Raw genomic sequence first — 16,107 nt, 5'->3', positions numbered from 1 at the left:
CGGCAGCGCGAACCGGGAGGGAAGGCCTGCGAACGACTCCACATTCATGAAAAAGGGTTAAATAAACTATACGTTGAACCGTCCTCTGTCTCTGAGTCTCTCTGAAAGAACCCGCAGTGGCAACAGGCCGCCTCAATGTGCAATTATTAAAGACAGTAAAGGACGATCTCTCTCGTTGGAAGTCCTTACCTATATCACTTATGGGGAGAGTTACAACCATTAAAATGATGATACTACCAAAAGTTAACTATTTGTTCTCAATGATCCCCATAAAACCACCTGCTACTTGGTTTAAGTCACTAGATTCATGCATCTCTAAATTTCTGTGGAAAAACAAACCCCCACGTATTAGTTTAAAAACCCTACAGAAGACCAAGGACAGGGTGGATTAGATTTACCTAATTTTCAGCACTATTCCTTAGCCAATAGGTTACCGTATATATCAAAATGGTTTAAACCTAGCCCAATAGATGAACATGGATAAGTATAGAACAAGCATTGTGTGATAATCTGGAAATCTCTGACCTGCCACTTATTAGTCAAAACGTGAAAAATCACAAATGTTTCAAAAGCATTAACATCAGCACCTCTCTGACAGCCTGGTGGGACATTCTTAAAATAACTAATTCTTCACTTGTCCCGTGTAAGCTTACACCCATCTGGAACAATCCTGACATCCTGCAAAACAAAAAAATGCTAAACTTTACTCTGTGGAAGATCAAAGGAATCAAACATCTGGAACATATAATCCAAAATGGACATTTTATTTCATGATGAGCTCATATCACAACATGAGATAGGCAGCAATAAATTTCTAGAATATCAACAACTTAAGTCTTTAATAACAAAGAAATATATCCTCCACCAACCAGACTTACAACTCCCGATTAGGGTAGCAGAATTTCTAAGCATCTGCACCCCAAAAGTACTATCAAAAATATATAAATTATTGTCTAAGATAGATGACACAATGTCTCTACCGTCCTCAAAATGGGAGGCAGATTTATCCATCAGTTCTAGTCATAGCTTCTGGCCACAAATATGTTTGAACACCTTCACAATGACTCAAAATCCTAATTTACAGCTCATACAATACAAAATTCTTCATAGAACACACTATACAGGACAAAGGATGTTCAGGATGGGTCTAACACACTCAAACATCTGCTCACATTGCACAGATAACACACCTGATGATTATGCACACGCTTTGTGGTTTTGTCCAGAAGTTCTGGCTTGAAGTCTGTGCGGACCTATCAACATGGCTGTGGAGGTGGCGTGGTGCATCAGCTGCAGGAGAGAGCTGTGGAGAGAGCTCTAGGGAGCAGGACTAGGTGAGTGATTAGTACACCGGCAGTCACTTGTCTAATCACTGTCCTCTTTTAAAAACTCAGTAGCGTGCTGGAGCTGGAAGGAGGATTGAAGTGGAGTCGGCAGCACGAACCGGGAGGTAAGGCCTGCGAACGACTCCACATTCGTGAAAAAAGATTAAATAAATTATACGTTGAACCGTCCGCTGTCTCTGAGTCTCTCTGAGAGAACCCGCAGTGGCAACAGGCCGCCACATTGGCACCCAACTGGTATTCAGCAGAGGAGACATGACGGAACCGCAATAGCCCATAACAGCTCTGGCCCAAATGCTGGCGGAGGTCGCGGCGATGAATCAGGACCAGGCGGCTCTTGGCAGGCAGCAGCTGGCCACACTGCAGGGCCAGGCGGAACGGCAGACGGAGCTGCTGGAAGCACTGGTGGCTCGAGCCGGGGCAGCGGCACCGGCCCCCTCGCTCGCTGGGGTCAGCCTGTATAAGATGACGCCTGAAGACGACCCTCAGTCATTTCTGGGGATGTTCGAGGCAACGGCGGTAGCGTCCAGATGGCCGGAGGCGGAGTGGGCCGTGCGGTTGCTTCCCCTCCTGTCTGGGGACGCCCAAACGGCGGCGCTGAGCCTTCCTGCTCGCTCTCGAAGCCAGTACGCGGACGTCAAGAGGGCAGTCCTGGATCGCCTGGGGTACTCGGCAGAGGACCATCGCCGCCGGTTCAGAAGGACCAATCTGGGCCCCACAGACCGTTCACCTATGCGCAGCAGTTGACCGACGCAGCGACACGGTGGCTGCTGCCAGGGGACTCGAATGGAGAGCGGAGGATGCTGGGACAAATCGTCCTGGAACAGTTCGTGGAGGGGCTGCCAAGTGGTACGGCGGAGTGGGTACGCTGCCACCGACCCACTGACCTGGAGGCCGCGATCACCCTTGCGGAGGACCATCTGGCCGTTTTTTTCCAGGGCCGGACACCGGAGGCTTGGCCAGCATCGCTGGGCCGGCCAACACCAGCGCCCCGGAGGAGGCTGTCAACAGCTGGCTCTCAGCTGGCAACAGCACGACCGTCTCCTCTCCCCCGCACTAACCTTTCCTGCCCTCTCTTTCCACCCCATGTTCCAGCCGCTACAAGTCCTGCTCCCGACCCACAGAGGGTCCCTCAGGTGGCAGTTCAGGAGTGTTGGAGGTGCGGGCAGCCCCGTCATTTTCGCCGCGAGTGCCCGCTCATGGAGGTCGGACAGGTGATTCGGGTTGTTGGCCCTCCAGCGCCCTCCCCCGGTCCAGGAGGGACGTACAGCGTTCCGGTAAGGATTCAGAGGGGTACACATCAGGCAATGGTGGACTCGGGCTGCACACAGTATAGTTCACCAGAATCTGATTCAACCTGGGGCTTTGATAGAGGCAGAATGGGTGGATATTAGGTGTGTGCATGGAGATATTCACAGATACCCCGTGGTCCCGGTTGAAATTCGCTGTAAGGGGAAAAAGCATAGTGTGAAGGCCGCGGTTAGCTCCTGCCTGGCGCACCCCCTGATTTTGGGAACCCATTGGCCCGGGTTTGATAGATTAGTGTGGCAGTGTGTGGGGGTGCACTCACGACCGTCAGGGTCATGGGATATGTGTGCTGTCCTCAGCGGTGACGCGAGGTTGTCCGACACTGCAGACGGGGAGGGGGAGCCGACGGTACCTTCACAGGAGGCTCCGTTGGTTCCCGTGTTCGACTCCATGGAAGATTGTCCACTCGAGCAGTCTCGTGATGATACTCTACGCTATGCCTTGGATCAGGTGATAAAAATTGATGGTCATATGGTGCGCCCTGACGCAGTGCTAACATATCCGCATTTTTCATTGTGCAGGGACAGAGTGTACAGAGTGAGTCGTGACACTCAGACAGAGGAAATCATAACACAGCTGTTGGTGCCGAAAAGCTGTCGGGAAATCGTTTTCCAGGCGGCTCATTATAACCCGATGGCGGGGCATATGGGGTATGAAAAAACAATGAATCGTATAATGGCCCGGTTCTATTGGCCAGGCATTCGGGCAGACGTGCGCCGCTGGTGCGCGTCCTGCTCCGAATGCCAGTTGGTTAACCAACAGGCCGTCCCGAAAGCACTTTGCGCCCATTGCAGCTGATTGAGGTTCCATTTGAGCGTATTGGGATGGACCTCATCGGGCCCTTTCATCGGAGCGCACGTGGATATCGCTTTGTGTTAGTTCTGGAGGATTATGCAACACGATATCCAGAAGCAGTGCCGTTGCGCACCATCTCTGCAAAGAGTGTAGCGCAGGCACTGTTTCAAGTTATCTCCCGAGTCGGGATCCCGAAAGAGATCCTGACTGATCAAGGCACCTCTCACCGTCCCAGAGAGCAGACATAGCCCAATTGCAGCAGCATTACGCTGATGTGTTCTCCCCCCTGCCAGGACGCACAAGCCTTATTCAACACCATGTTGAGACACACCCGGGCGTGACAGTGCGTTCACGTTCCTATGGGTTACCTGAGCACAAGAGAAAAGTGGTTCAGGCAGAATTGGAAGCTATGCTGGAGATGGGTGTAATTGAGGAGTCTAACAGCGCCTGGGGTAGTCCCATCGTTCTTGTAGTCAAGACGGATGGGTCTATCCGGTTCTGTGTGGACTATCGCAAGGTGAATGATGTGTCACGATTTGATGCCTATCCTATGCCCCGGGTCGACGAGCTCCTGGATCGCCTGGGCACTGCTCGTTTTTTTACAACACTGGATTTGACCAAGGGCTACTGGCAGATTCCCTTGTCTCCAGAGTCTAAGGAAAAAATGGCTTTCTCCACTCCGTACGGGTTGTACCAATTTGTCACACATCCGTTCGGGTTGTTCGGGGCCCAAGCCACATTTCAACGCCTTATGGATCGGGTCCTGTGGCCGCATGCTGCGTATGCTGCCGCTTACCTGGATGACGTCATCATCCATAGCAACAGCACCTGAAATGAAAAGGTGCCTCTGATCCGGTCCGGTGGACGAAGCAGTGCCAGGTGTCACTTGAGAGGGTAAAGCAGACCCTCTGTGGGGAGCCTCTTCTCCACACACCTAACTCCTCTCTCCCATTTGTCCTGCAGACTGATGCATCGGGAAGGGGGTTGGGGGCTGTTCTGTCCCAGCAGGTGCGGGGCGTTGACCACCCAGTGCTTTACATCAGCCGGAAACTATCCGAGAGGGAGACCAGATACAACACGGTGGAGAGGGAGTGCCTGGCCATCCAGTGGGTGGTCGGCGCTCTGCGATATTACTTGCTGGGGCGCCCATTCACCCTTTGCTCGGACCTTGCTCCCCTCCAGTGGCTCCACCGAATGAAAAATGTCAATGCACGGATCACCCGCTGGTACGTGGCACTACAGCCTTTTAAATTCAAAGTGGTCCATAGGCCGGGGGCACAGATGGCGGTGGCCGACTTCCTTTCCAGCTCGCATGGCGAGGTGGGGGGGGGGAGTAGGTTAGGCCGGACCGCTCCCCGGCCAAGGTCAGGCGATGGAGGTATGTGGAGGGGGCGTGGTGCATCAGCTGCAGGAGAGAGCTGTGGAGAGAGCTCTGGGGAGCAGGACTAGGTGAGTGATTAGTACACCGGCAGTCACTTGTCTAATCACTCTCCTCTTTTAAAAACTCAGAGCTGGAAGGAGGATTGAAGTGGAGTCGGCAGCGCGAACCGGGAGGGAAGGCCTGCGAACGACTCCACATTCATGAAAAAGGGTTAAATAAACTATACGTTGAACCGTCCTCTGTCTCTGAGTCTCTCTGAAAGAACCCGCAGTGGCAACAGGCCGCCTCAATGTGCAATTATTAAAGACAGTAAAGGACGATCTCTCTCGTTGGAAGTCCTTACCTATATCACTTATGGGGAGAGTTACAACCATTAAAATGATGATACTACCAAAAGTTAACTATTTGTTCTCAATGATCCCCATAAAACCACCTGCTACTTGGTTTAAGTCACTAGATTCATGCATCTCTAAATTTCTGTGGAAAAACAAACCCCCACGTATTAGTTTAAAAACCCTACAGAAGACCAAGGACAGGGTGGATTAGATTTACCTAATTTTCAGCACTATTCCTTAGCCAATAGGTTACCGTATATATCAAAATGGTTTAAACCTAGCCCAATAGATGAACATGGATAAGTATAGAACAAGCATTGTGTGATAATCTGGAAATCTCTGACCTGCCACTTATTAGTCAAAACGTGAAAAATCACAAATGTTTCAAAAGCATTAACATCAGCACCTCTCTGACAGCCTGGTGGGACATTCTTAAAATAACTAATTCTTCACTTGTCCCGTGTAAGCTTACACCCATCTGGAACAATCCTGACATCCTGCAAAACAAAAAAATGCTAAACTTTACTCTGTGGAAGATCAAAGGAATCAAACATCTGGAACATATAATCCAAAATGGACATTTTATTTCATGATGAGCTCATATCACAACATGAGATAGGCAGCAATAAATTTCTAGAATATCAACAACTTAAGTCTTTAATAACAAAGAAATATATCCTCCACCAACCAGACTTACAACTCCCGATTAGGGTAGCAGAATTTCTAAGCATCTGCACCCCAAAAGTACTATCAAAAATATATAAATTATTGTCTAAGATAGATGACACAATGTCTCTACCGTCCTCAAAATGGGAGGCAGATTTATCCATCAGTTCTAGTCATAGCTTCTGGCCACAAATATGTTTGAACACCTTCACAATGACTCAAAATCCTAATTTACAGCTCATACAATACAAAATTCTTCATAGAACACACTATACAGGACAAAGGATGTTCAGGATGGGTCTAACACACTCAAACATCTGCTCACATTGCACAGATAACACACCTGATGATTATGCACACGCTTTGTGGTTTTGTCCAGAAGTTCTGGCTTGAAGTCTGTGCGGACCTATCAACATGGCTGTGGAGGTGGCGTGGTGCATCAGCTGCAGGAGAGAGCTGTGGAGAGAGCTCTAGGGAGCAGGACTAGGTGAGTGATTAGTACACCGGCAGTCACTTGTCTAATCACTGTCCTCTTTTAAAAACTCAGTAGCGTGCTGGAGCTGGAAGGAGGATTGAAGTGGAGTCGGCAGCACGAACCGGGAGGTAAGGCCTGCGAACGACTCCACATTCGTGAAAAAAGATTAAATAAATTATACGTTGAACCGTCCGCTGTCTCTGAGTCTCTCTGAGAGAACCCGCAGTGGCAACAGGCCGCCACATTGGCACCCAACTGGTATTCAGCAGAGGAGACATGACGGAACCGCAATAGCCCATAACAGCTCTGGCCCAAATGCTGGCGGAGGTCGCGGCGATGAATCAGGACCAGGCGGCTCTTGGCAGGCAGCAGCTGGCCACACTGCAGGGCCAGGCGGAACGGCAGACGGAGCTGCTGGAAGCACTGGTGGCTCGAGCCGGGGCAGCGGCACCGGCCCCCTCGCTCGCTGGGGTCAGCCTGTATAAGATGACGCCTGAAGACGACCCTCAGTCATTTCTGGGGATGTTCGAGGCAACGGCGGTAGCGTCCAGATGGCCGGAGGCGGAGTGGGCCGTGCGGTTGCTTCCCCTCCTGTCTGGGGACGCCCAAACGGCGGCGCTGAGCCTTCCTGCTCGCTCTCGAAGCCAGTACGCGGACGTCAAGAGGGCAGTCCTGGATCGCCTGGGGTACTCGGCGGAGGACCATCGCCGCCGGTTCAGAAGGACCAATCTGGGCCCCACAGACCGTTCACCTATGCGCAGCAGTTGACCGACGCAGCGACACGGTGGCTGCTGCCAGGGGACTCGAATGGAGAGCGGAGGATGCTGGGACAAATCGTCCTGGAACAGTTCGTGGAGGGGCTGCCAAGTGGTACGGCGGAGTGGGTACGCTGCCACCGACCCACTGACCTGGAGGCCGCGATCACCCTTGCGGAGGACCATCTGGCCGTTTTTTTCCAGGGCCGGACACCGGAGGCTTGGCCAGCATCGCTGGGCCGGCCAACACCAGCGCCCCGGAGGAGGCTGTCAACAGCTGGCTCTCAGCTGGCAACAGCACGACCGTCTCCTCTCCCCCGCACTAACCTTTCCTGCCCTCTCTTTCCACCCCATGTTCCAGCCGCTACAAGTCCTGCTCCCGACCCACAGAGGGTCCCTCAGGTGGCAGTTCAGGAGTGTTGGAGGTGCGGGCAGCCCCGTCATTTTCGCCGCGAGTGCCCGCTCATGGAGGTCGGACAGGTGATTCGGGTTGTTGGCCCTCCAGCGCCCTCCCCCGGTCCAGGAGGGACGTACAGCGTTCCGGTAAGGATTCAGAGGGGTACACATCAGGCAATGGTGGACTCGGGCTGCACACAGTATAGTTCACCAGAATCTGATTCAACCTGGGGCTTTGATAGAGGCAGAATGGGTGGATATTAGGTGTGTGCATGGAGATATTCACAGATACCCCGTGGTCCCGGTTGAAATTCGCTGTAAGGGGAAAAAGCATAGTGTGAAGGCCGCGGTTAGCTCCTGCCTGGCGCACCCCCTGATTTTGGGAACCCATTGGCCCGGGTTTGATAGATTAGTGTGGCAGTGTGTGGGGGTGCACTCACGACCGTCAGGGTCATGGGATATGTGTGCTGTCCTCAGCGGTGACGCGAGGTTGTCCGACACTGCAGACGGGGAGGGGGAGCCGACGGTACCTTCACAGGAGGCTCCGTTGGTTCCCGTGTTCGACTCCATGGAAGATTGTCCACTCGAGCAGTCTCGTGATGATACTCTACGCTATGCCTTGGATCAGGTGATAAAAATTGATGGTCATATGGTGCGCCCTGACGCAGTGCTAACATATCCGCATTTTTCATTGTGCAGGGACAGAGTGTACAGAGTGAGTCGTGACACTCAGACAGAGGAAATCATAACACAGCTGTTGGTGCCGAAAAGCTGTCGGGAAATCGTTTTCCAGGCGGCTCATTATAACCCGATGGCGGGGCATATGGGGTATGAAAAAACAATGAATCGTATAATGGCCCGGTTCTATTGGCCAGGCATTCGGGCAGACGTGCGCCGCTGGTGCGCGTCCTGCTCCGAATGCCAGTTGGTTAACCAACAGGCCGTCCCGAAAGCACTTTGCGCCCATTGCAGCTGATTGAGGTTCCATTTGAGCGTATTGGGATGGACCTCATCGGGCCCTTTCATCGGAGCGCACGTGGATATCGCTTTGTGTTAGTTCTGGAGGATTATGCAACACGATATCCAGAAGCAGTGCCGTTGCGCACCATCTCTGCAAAGAGTGTAGCGCAGGCACTGTTTCAAGTTATCTCCCGAGTCGGGATCCCGAAAGAGATCCTGACTGATCAAGGCACCTCTCACCGTCCCAGAGAGCAGACATAGCCCAATTGCAGCAGCATTACGCTGATGTGTTCTCCCCCCTGCCAGGACGCACAAGCCTTATTCAACACCATGTTGAGACACACCCGGGCGTGACAGTGCGTTCACGTTCCTATGGGTTACCTGAGCACAAGAGAAAAGTGGTTCAGGCAGAATTGGAAGCTATGCTGGAGATGGGTGTAATTGAGGAGTCTAACAGCGCCTGGGGTAGTCCCATCGTTCTTGTAGTCAAGACGGATGGGTCTATCCGGTTCTGTGTGGACTATCGCAAGGTGAATGATGTGTCACGATTTGATGCCTATCCTATGCCCCGGGTCGACGAGCTCCTGGATCGCCTGGGCACTGCTCGTTTTTTTACAACACTGGATTTGACCAAGGGCTACTGGCAGATTCCCTTGTCTCCAGAGTCTAAGGAAAAAATGGCTTTCTCCACTCCGTACGGGTTGTACCAATTTGTCACACATCCGTTCGGGTTGTTCGGGGCCCAAGCCACATTTCAACGCCTTATGGATCGGGTCCTGTGGCCGCATGCTGCGTATGCTGCCGCTTACCTGGATGACGTCATCATCCATAGCAACAGCACCTGAAATGAAAAGGTGCCTCTGATCCGGTCCGGTGGACGAAGCAGTGCCAGGTGTCACTTGAGAGGGTAAAGCAGACCCTCTGTGGGGAGCCTCTTCTCCACACACCTAACTCCTCTCTCCCATTTGTCCTGCAGACTGATGCATCGGGAAGGGGGTTGGGGGCTGTTCTGTCCCAGCAGGTGCGGGGCGTTGACCGCCCAGTGCTTTACATCAGCCGGAAACTATCCGAGAGGGAGACCAGATACAACACGGTGGAGAGGGAGTGCCTGGCCATCCAGTGGGTGGTCGGCGCTCTGCGATATTACTTGCTGGGGCGCCCATTCACCCTTTGCTCGGACCTTGCTCCCCTCCAGTGGCTCCACCGAATGAAAAATGTTAATGCACGGATCACCCGCTGGTACGTGGCACTACAGCCTTTTAAATTCAAAGTGGTCCATAGGCCGGGGGCACAGATGGCGGTGGCCGACTTCCTTTCCAGCTCGCATGGCGAGGTGGGGGGGGGGAGTAGGTTAGGCCGGACCGCTCCCCGGCCAAGGTCAGGCGATGGAGGTATGTGGAGGGGGCGTGGTGCATCAGCTGCAGGAGAGAGCTGTGGAGAGAGCTCTGGGGAGCAGGACTAGGTGAGTGATTAGTACACCGGCAGTCACTTGTCTAATCACTCTCCTCTTTTAAAAACTCAGAGCTGGAAGGAGGATTGAAGTGGAGTCGGCAGCGCGAACCGGGAGGGAAGGCCTGCGAACGACTCCACATTCATGAAAAAGGGTTAAATAAACTATACGTTGAACCGTCCTCTGTCTCTGAGTCTCTCTGAAAGAACCCGCAGTGGCAACAGGCCGCCTCAATGTGCAATTATTAAAGACAGTAAAAACCACAAAGCGTGTGCATAATCATCAGGTGTGTTATCTGTGCAATGTGAGCAGATGTTTGAGTGTGTTAGACCCATCCTGAACATCCTTTGTCCTGTATAGTGTGTTCTATGAAGAATTTTTCTATTGTATGAGCTGTAAATTAGGATTTTGAGTCATTGTGAAGGTGTTCAAACATATTTGTGGCCAGAAGCTATGACTAGAACTGATGGATAAATCTGCCTCCCATTTTGAGGACGGTAGAGACATTGTGTCATCTATCTTAGACAATAATTTATATATTTTTGATAGTACTTTTGGGGTGCAGATGCTTAGAAATTCTGCTACCCTAATCGGGAGTTGTAAGTCTGGTTGGTGGAGGATATATTTCTTTGTTATTAAAGACTTAAGTTGTTGATATTCTAGAAATTTATTGCTGCCTATCTCATGTTGTGATATGAGCTCATCATGAAATAAAATGTCCATTTTGGATTATATGTTCCAGATGTTTTATTCCTTTGATCTTCCACAGAGTAAAGTTTAGCATTTTTTTGTTTTGCAGGATGTCAGGATTGTTCCAGATGGGTGTAAGCTTACACGGGACAAGTGAAGAATTAGTTATTTTAAGAATGTCCCACCAGGCTGTCAGAGAGGTGCTGATGTTAATGCTTTTGAAACATTTGTGATTTTTCACGTTTTGACTAATAAGTGGCAGGTCAGAGATTTCCAGATTATCACACAATGCTTGTTCTATACTTATCCATGTTCATCTATTGGGCTAGGTTTAAACCATTTTGATATATACTGTAACCTATTGGCTAAGGAATAGTGCTGAAAATTAGGTAAATCTAATCCACCCTGTCCTTGGTCTTCTGTAGGGTTTTTAAACTAATACGTGGGGGTTTGTTTTTCCACAGAAATTTAGAGATGCATGAATCTAGTGACTTAAACCAAGTAGCAGGTGGTTTTATGGGGATCATTGAGAACAAATAGTTAACTTTTGGTAGTATCATCATTTTAATGGTTGTAACTCTCCCCATAAGTGATATAGGTAAGGACTTCCAACGAGAGAGATCGTCCTTTACTGTCTTTAATAATTGCACATTGAGGCGGCCTGTTGCCACTGCGGGTTCTTTCAGAGAGACTCAGAGAAAGCGGACGGTTCAACGTATAGTTTATTTAACCCTTTTTCATGAATGTGGAGTCGTTCGCAGGCCTTCCCTCCCGGTTCGCGCTGCCGACTCCACTTCAATCCTCCTTCCAGCTCTGAGTTTTTAAAAGAGGAGAGTGATTAGACAAGTGACTGCCGGTGTACTAATCACTCACCTAGTCCTGCTCCCCAGAGCTCTCTCCACAGCTCTCTCCTGCAGCTGATGCACCACGCCCCCTCCACATACCTCCATCGCCTGACCTTGGCCGGGGAGCGGTCCGGCCTAACCTACTCCCCCCCCCCACCTCGCCATGCGAGCTGGAAAGGAAGTCGGCCACCGCCATCTGTGCCCCCGGCCTATGGACCACTTTGAATTTAAAAGGCTGTAGTGCCACGTACCAGCGGGTGATCCGTGCATTAACATTTTTCATTCGGTGGAGCCACTGGAGGGGAGCAAGGTCCGAGCAAAGGGTGAATGGGCGCCCCAGCAAGTAATATCGCAGAGCGCCGACCACCCACTGGATGGCCAGGCACTCCCTCTCCACCGTGTTGTATCTGGTCTCCCTCTCGGATAGTTTCCGGCTGATGTAAAGCACTGGGCGGTCAACGCCCCGCACCTGCTGGGACAGAACAGCCCCCAACCCCCTTCCCGATGCATCAGTCTGCAGGACAAATGGGAGAGAGGAGTTAGGTGTGTGGAGAAGAGGCTCCCCACAGAGGGTCTGCTTTACCCTCTCAAGTGACACCTGGCACTGCTTCGTCCACCGGACCGGATCAGAGGCACCTTTTCATTTCAGGTGCTGTTGCTATGGATGATGACGTCATCCAGGTAAGCGGCAGCATACGCAGCATGTGGCCACAGGACCCGATCCATAAGGCGTTGAAATGTGGCTTGGGCCCCGAACAACCCGAACGGATGTGTGACAAATTGGTACAACCCGTACGGAGTGGAGAAAGCCATTTTTTCCTTAGACTCTGGAGACAAGGGAATCTGCCAGTAGCCCTTGGTCAAATCCAGTGTTGTAAAAAAACGAGCAGTGCCCAGGCGATCCAGGAGCTCGTCGACCCGGGGCATAGGATAGGCATCAAATCGTGACACATCATTCACCTTGCGATAGTCCACACAGAACCGGATAGACCCATCCGTCTTGACTACAAGAACGATGGGACTACCCCAGGCGCTGTTAGACTCCTCAATTACACCCATCTCCAGCATAGCTTCCAATTCTGCCTGAACCACTTTTCTCTTGTGCTCAGGTAACCCATAGGAACGTGAACGCACTGTCACGCCCGGGTGTGTCTCAACATGGTGTTGAATAAGGCTTGTGCGTCCTGGCAGGGGGGAGAACACATCAGCGTAATGCTGCTGCAATTGGGCTATGTCTGCTCTCTGGGACGGTGAGAGGTGCCTTGATCAGTCAGGATCTCTTTCGGGATCCCGACTCGGGAGATAACTTGAAACAGTGCCTGCGCTACACTCTTTGCAGAGATGGTGCGCAACGGCACTGCTTCTGGATATCGTGTTGCATAATCCTCCAGAACTAACACAAAGCGATATCCACGTGCGCTCCGATGAAAGGGCCCGATGAGGTCCATCCCAATACGCTCAAATGGAACCTCAATCAGCTGCAATGGGCGCAAAGTGCTTTCGGGACGGCCTGTTGGTTAACCAACTGGCATTCGGAGCAGGACGCGCACCAGCGGCGCACGTCTGCCCGAATGCCTGGCCAATAGAACCGGGCCATTATACGATTCATTGTTTTTTCATACCCCATATGCCCCGCCATCGGGTTATAATGAGCCGCCTGGAAAATGATTTCCCGACAGCTTTTCAGCACCAACAGCTGTGTTATGATTTCCTCTGTCTGAGTGTCACGACTCACTCTGTACACTCTGTCCCTGCACAATGAAAAATGCGGATATGTTAGCACTGCGTCAGGGCGCACCATATGACCATCAATTTTTATCACCTGATCCAAGGCATAGCGTAGAGTATCATCACGAGACTGCTCGAGTGGACAATCTTCCATGGAGTCGAACACGGGAACCAACGGAGCCTCCTGTGAAGGTACCGTCGGCTCCCCCTCCCCGTCTGCAGTGTCGGACAACCTCGCGTCACCGCTGAGGACAGCACACATATCCCATGACCCTGACGGTCGTGAGTGCACCCCCACACACTGCCACACTAATCTATCAAACCTGGGCCAATGGGTTCCCAAAATCAGGGGGTGCGCCAGGCAGGAGCTAACCGCGGCCTTCACACTATGCTTTTTCCCCTTACAGCGAATTTCAACCGGGACCACGGGGTATCTGTGAATATCTCCATGCACACACCTAATATCCACCCATTCTGCCTCTATCAAAGCCCCAGGTTGAATCAGATTCTGGTGAACTATACTGTGTGCAGCCCGAGTCCACCATTGCCTGATGTGTACCCCTCTGAATCCTTACCGGAACGCTGTACGTCCCTCCTGGACCGGGGGAGGGCGCTGGAGGGCCAACAACCCGAATCACCTGTCCGACCTCCATGAGCGGGCACTCGTGGCGAAAATGACGGGGCTGCCCGCACCTCCAACACTCCTGAACTGCCACCTGAGGGACCCTCTGTGGGTCGGGAGCAGGACTTGTAGCGGCTGGAACATGGGGTGGAAAGAGAGGGCAGGAAAGGTTAGTGCGGGGGAGAGGAGACGGTCGTGCTGTTGCCAGCTGAGAGCCAGCTGTTGACAGCCTCCTCCGGGGCGCTGGTGTTGGCCGGCCCAGCGATGCTGGCCAAGCCTCCGGTGTCCGGCCCTGGAAAAAAACGGCCAGATGGTCCTCCGCAAGGGTGATCGCGGCCTCCAGGTCAGTGGGTCGGTGGCAGCGTACCCACTCCGCCGTACCACTTGGCAGCCCCTCCACGAACTGTTCCAGGACGATTTGTCCCAGCATCCTCCGCTCTCCATTCGAGTCCCCTGGCAGCAGCCACCGTGTCGCTGCGTCGGTCAACTGCTGCGCATAGGTGAACGGTCTGTGGGGCCCAGATTGGTCCTTCTGAACCGGCGGCGATGGTCCTCCGCCGAGTACCCCAGGCGATCCAGGACTGCCCTCTTGACGTCCGCGTACTGGCTTCGAGAGCGAGCAGGAAGGCTCAGCGCCGCCGTTTGGGCGTCCCCAGACAGGAGGGGAAGCAACCGCACGGCCCACTCCGCCTCCGGCCATCTGGACGCTACCGCCGTTGCCTCGAACATCCCCAGAAATGACTGAGGGTCGTCTTCAGGCGTCATCTTATACAGGCTGACCCCAGCGAGCGAGGGGGCCGGTGCCGCTGCCCCGGCTCGAGCCACCAGTGCTTCCAGCAGCTCCGTCTGCCGTTCCGCCTGGCCCTGCAGTGTGGCCAGCTGCTGCCTGCCAAGAGCCGCCTGGTCCTGATTCATCGCCGCGACCTCCGCCAGCATTTGGGCCAGAGCTGTTATGGGCTATTGCGGTTCCGTCATGTCTCCTCTGCTGAATACCAGTTGGGTGCCAATGTGGCGGCCTGTTGCCACTGCGGGTTCTCTCAGAGAGACTCAGAGACAGCGGACGGTTCAACGTATAATTTATTTAATCTTTTTTCACGAATGTGGAGTCGTTCGCAGGCCTTACCTCCCGGTTCGTGCTGCCGACTCCACTTCAATCCTCCTTCCAGCTCCAGCACGCTACTGAGTTTTTAAAAGAGGACAGTGATTAGACAAGTGACTGCCGGTGTACTAATCACTCACCTAGTCCTGCTCCCTAGAGCTCTCTCCACAGCTCTCTCCTGCAGCTGATGCACCACGCCACCTCCACAGCCATGTTGATAGGTCCGCACAGACTTCAAGCCAGAACTTCTGGACAAAACCACAAAGCGTGTGCATAATCATCAGGTGTGTTATCTGTGCAATGTGAGCAGATGTTTGAGTGTGTTAGACCCATCCTGAACATCCTTTGTCCTGTATAGTGTGTTCTATGAAGAATTTTGTATTGTATGAGCTGTAAATTAGGATTTTGAGTCATTGTGAAGGTGTTCAAACATATTTGTGGCCAGAAGCTATGACTAGAACTGATGGATAAATCTGCCTCCCATTTTGAGGACGGTAGAGACATTGTGTCATCTATCTTAGACAATAATTTATATATTTTTGATAGTACTTTTGGGGTGCAGATGCTTAGAAATTGTGCTACCCTAATCGGGAGTTGTAAGTCTGGTTGGTGGAGGATATATTTCTTTGTTATTATAGACTTAAATTGTTGATATTCTAGGAATTTATTGCTTCCTATCTCATGTTGTGATATGAGCTCATCAAATTAAATAAAATGTCCATTTTGGATTATATGTTCCAGATGTTTGATTCCTTTGATCTTCCACAGAGTAAAGTTTAGCATTTTTTTGTTTTGCAGGATGTCAGGATTGTTCCAGATGGGTGTAAGCTTACACGGGACAAGTGAAGACTTTGTTATTTTAAGAATGTCCCACCAGGCTGTCAGAGAGGTGCTGATGTTAATGCTTTTGAAACATTTGTGATTTTTTACGTTTTGACTAATAAGTGGCAGGTCAGAGATTTCCAGATTATCACACAATGCTTGTTCTATATTTATCCATGGTTCATCTATTGGGCTAGGTTTAAACCATTTTGATATATACCGTAACCTATTGGCTAAGGAATAGTGCTGAAAATTAGGTAAATCTAATCCACCACTGTCCTTGATCTTCTGTAGGGTTTTTAAACTAATACGTGGTGGTTTGTTTTTCCACAGAAATTTGGAGATGCATGAATCTAGTGACTTAAACCAAGTAGCAGGTGGTTTTATGGGGATCATTGAGAACAAATAGTTAACTTTTGGTAGTATCATCATTTTAA

Source organism: Leuresthes tenuis, unplaced genomic scaffold (assembly GCF_036924035.1).
Source record: "Leuresthes tenuis unplaced genomic scaffold, fLeuTen1.0.hap1 SCAF_4, whole genome shotgun sequence".
Classification (NCBI taxonomy): domain Eukaryota; kingdom Metazoa; phylum Chordata; class Actinopteri; order Atheriniformes; family Atherinopsidae; genus Leuresthes; species Leuresthes tenuis.
Note: the sequence above shows the minus strand (reverse complement) of the source record.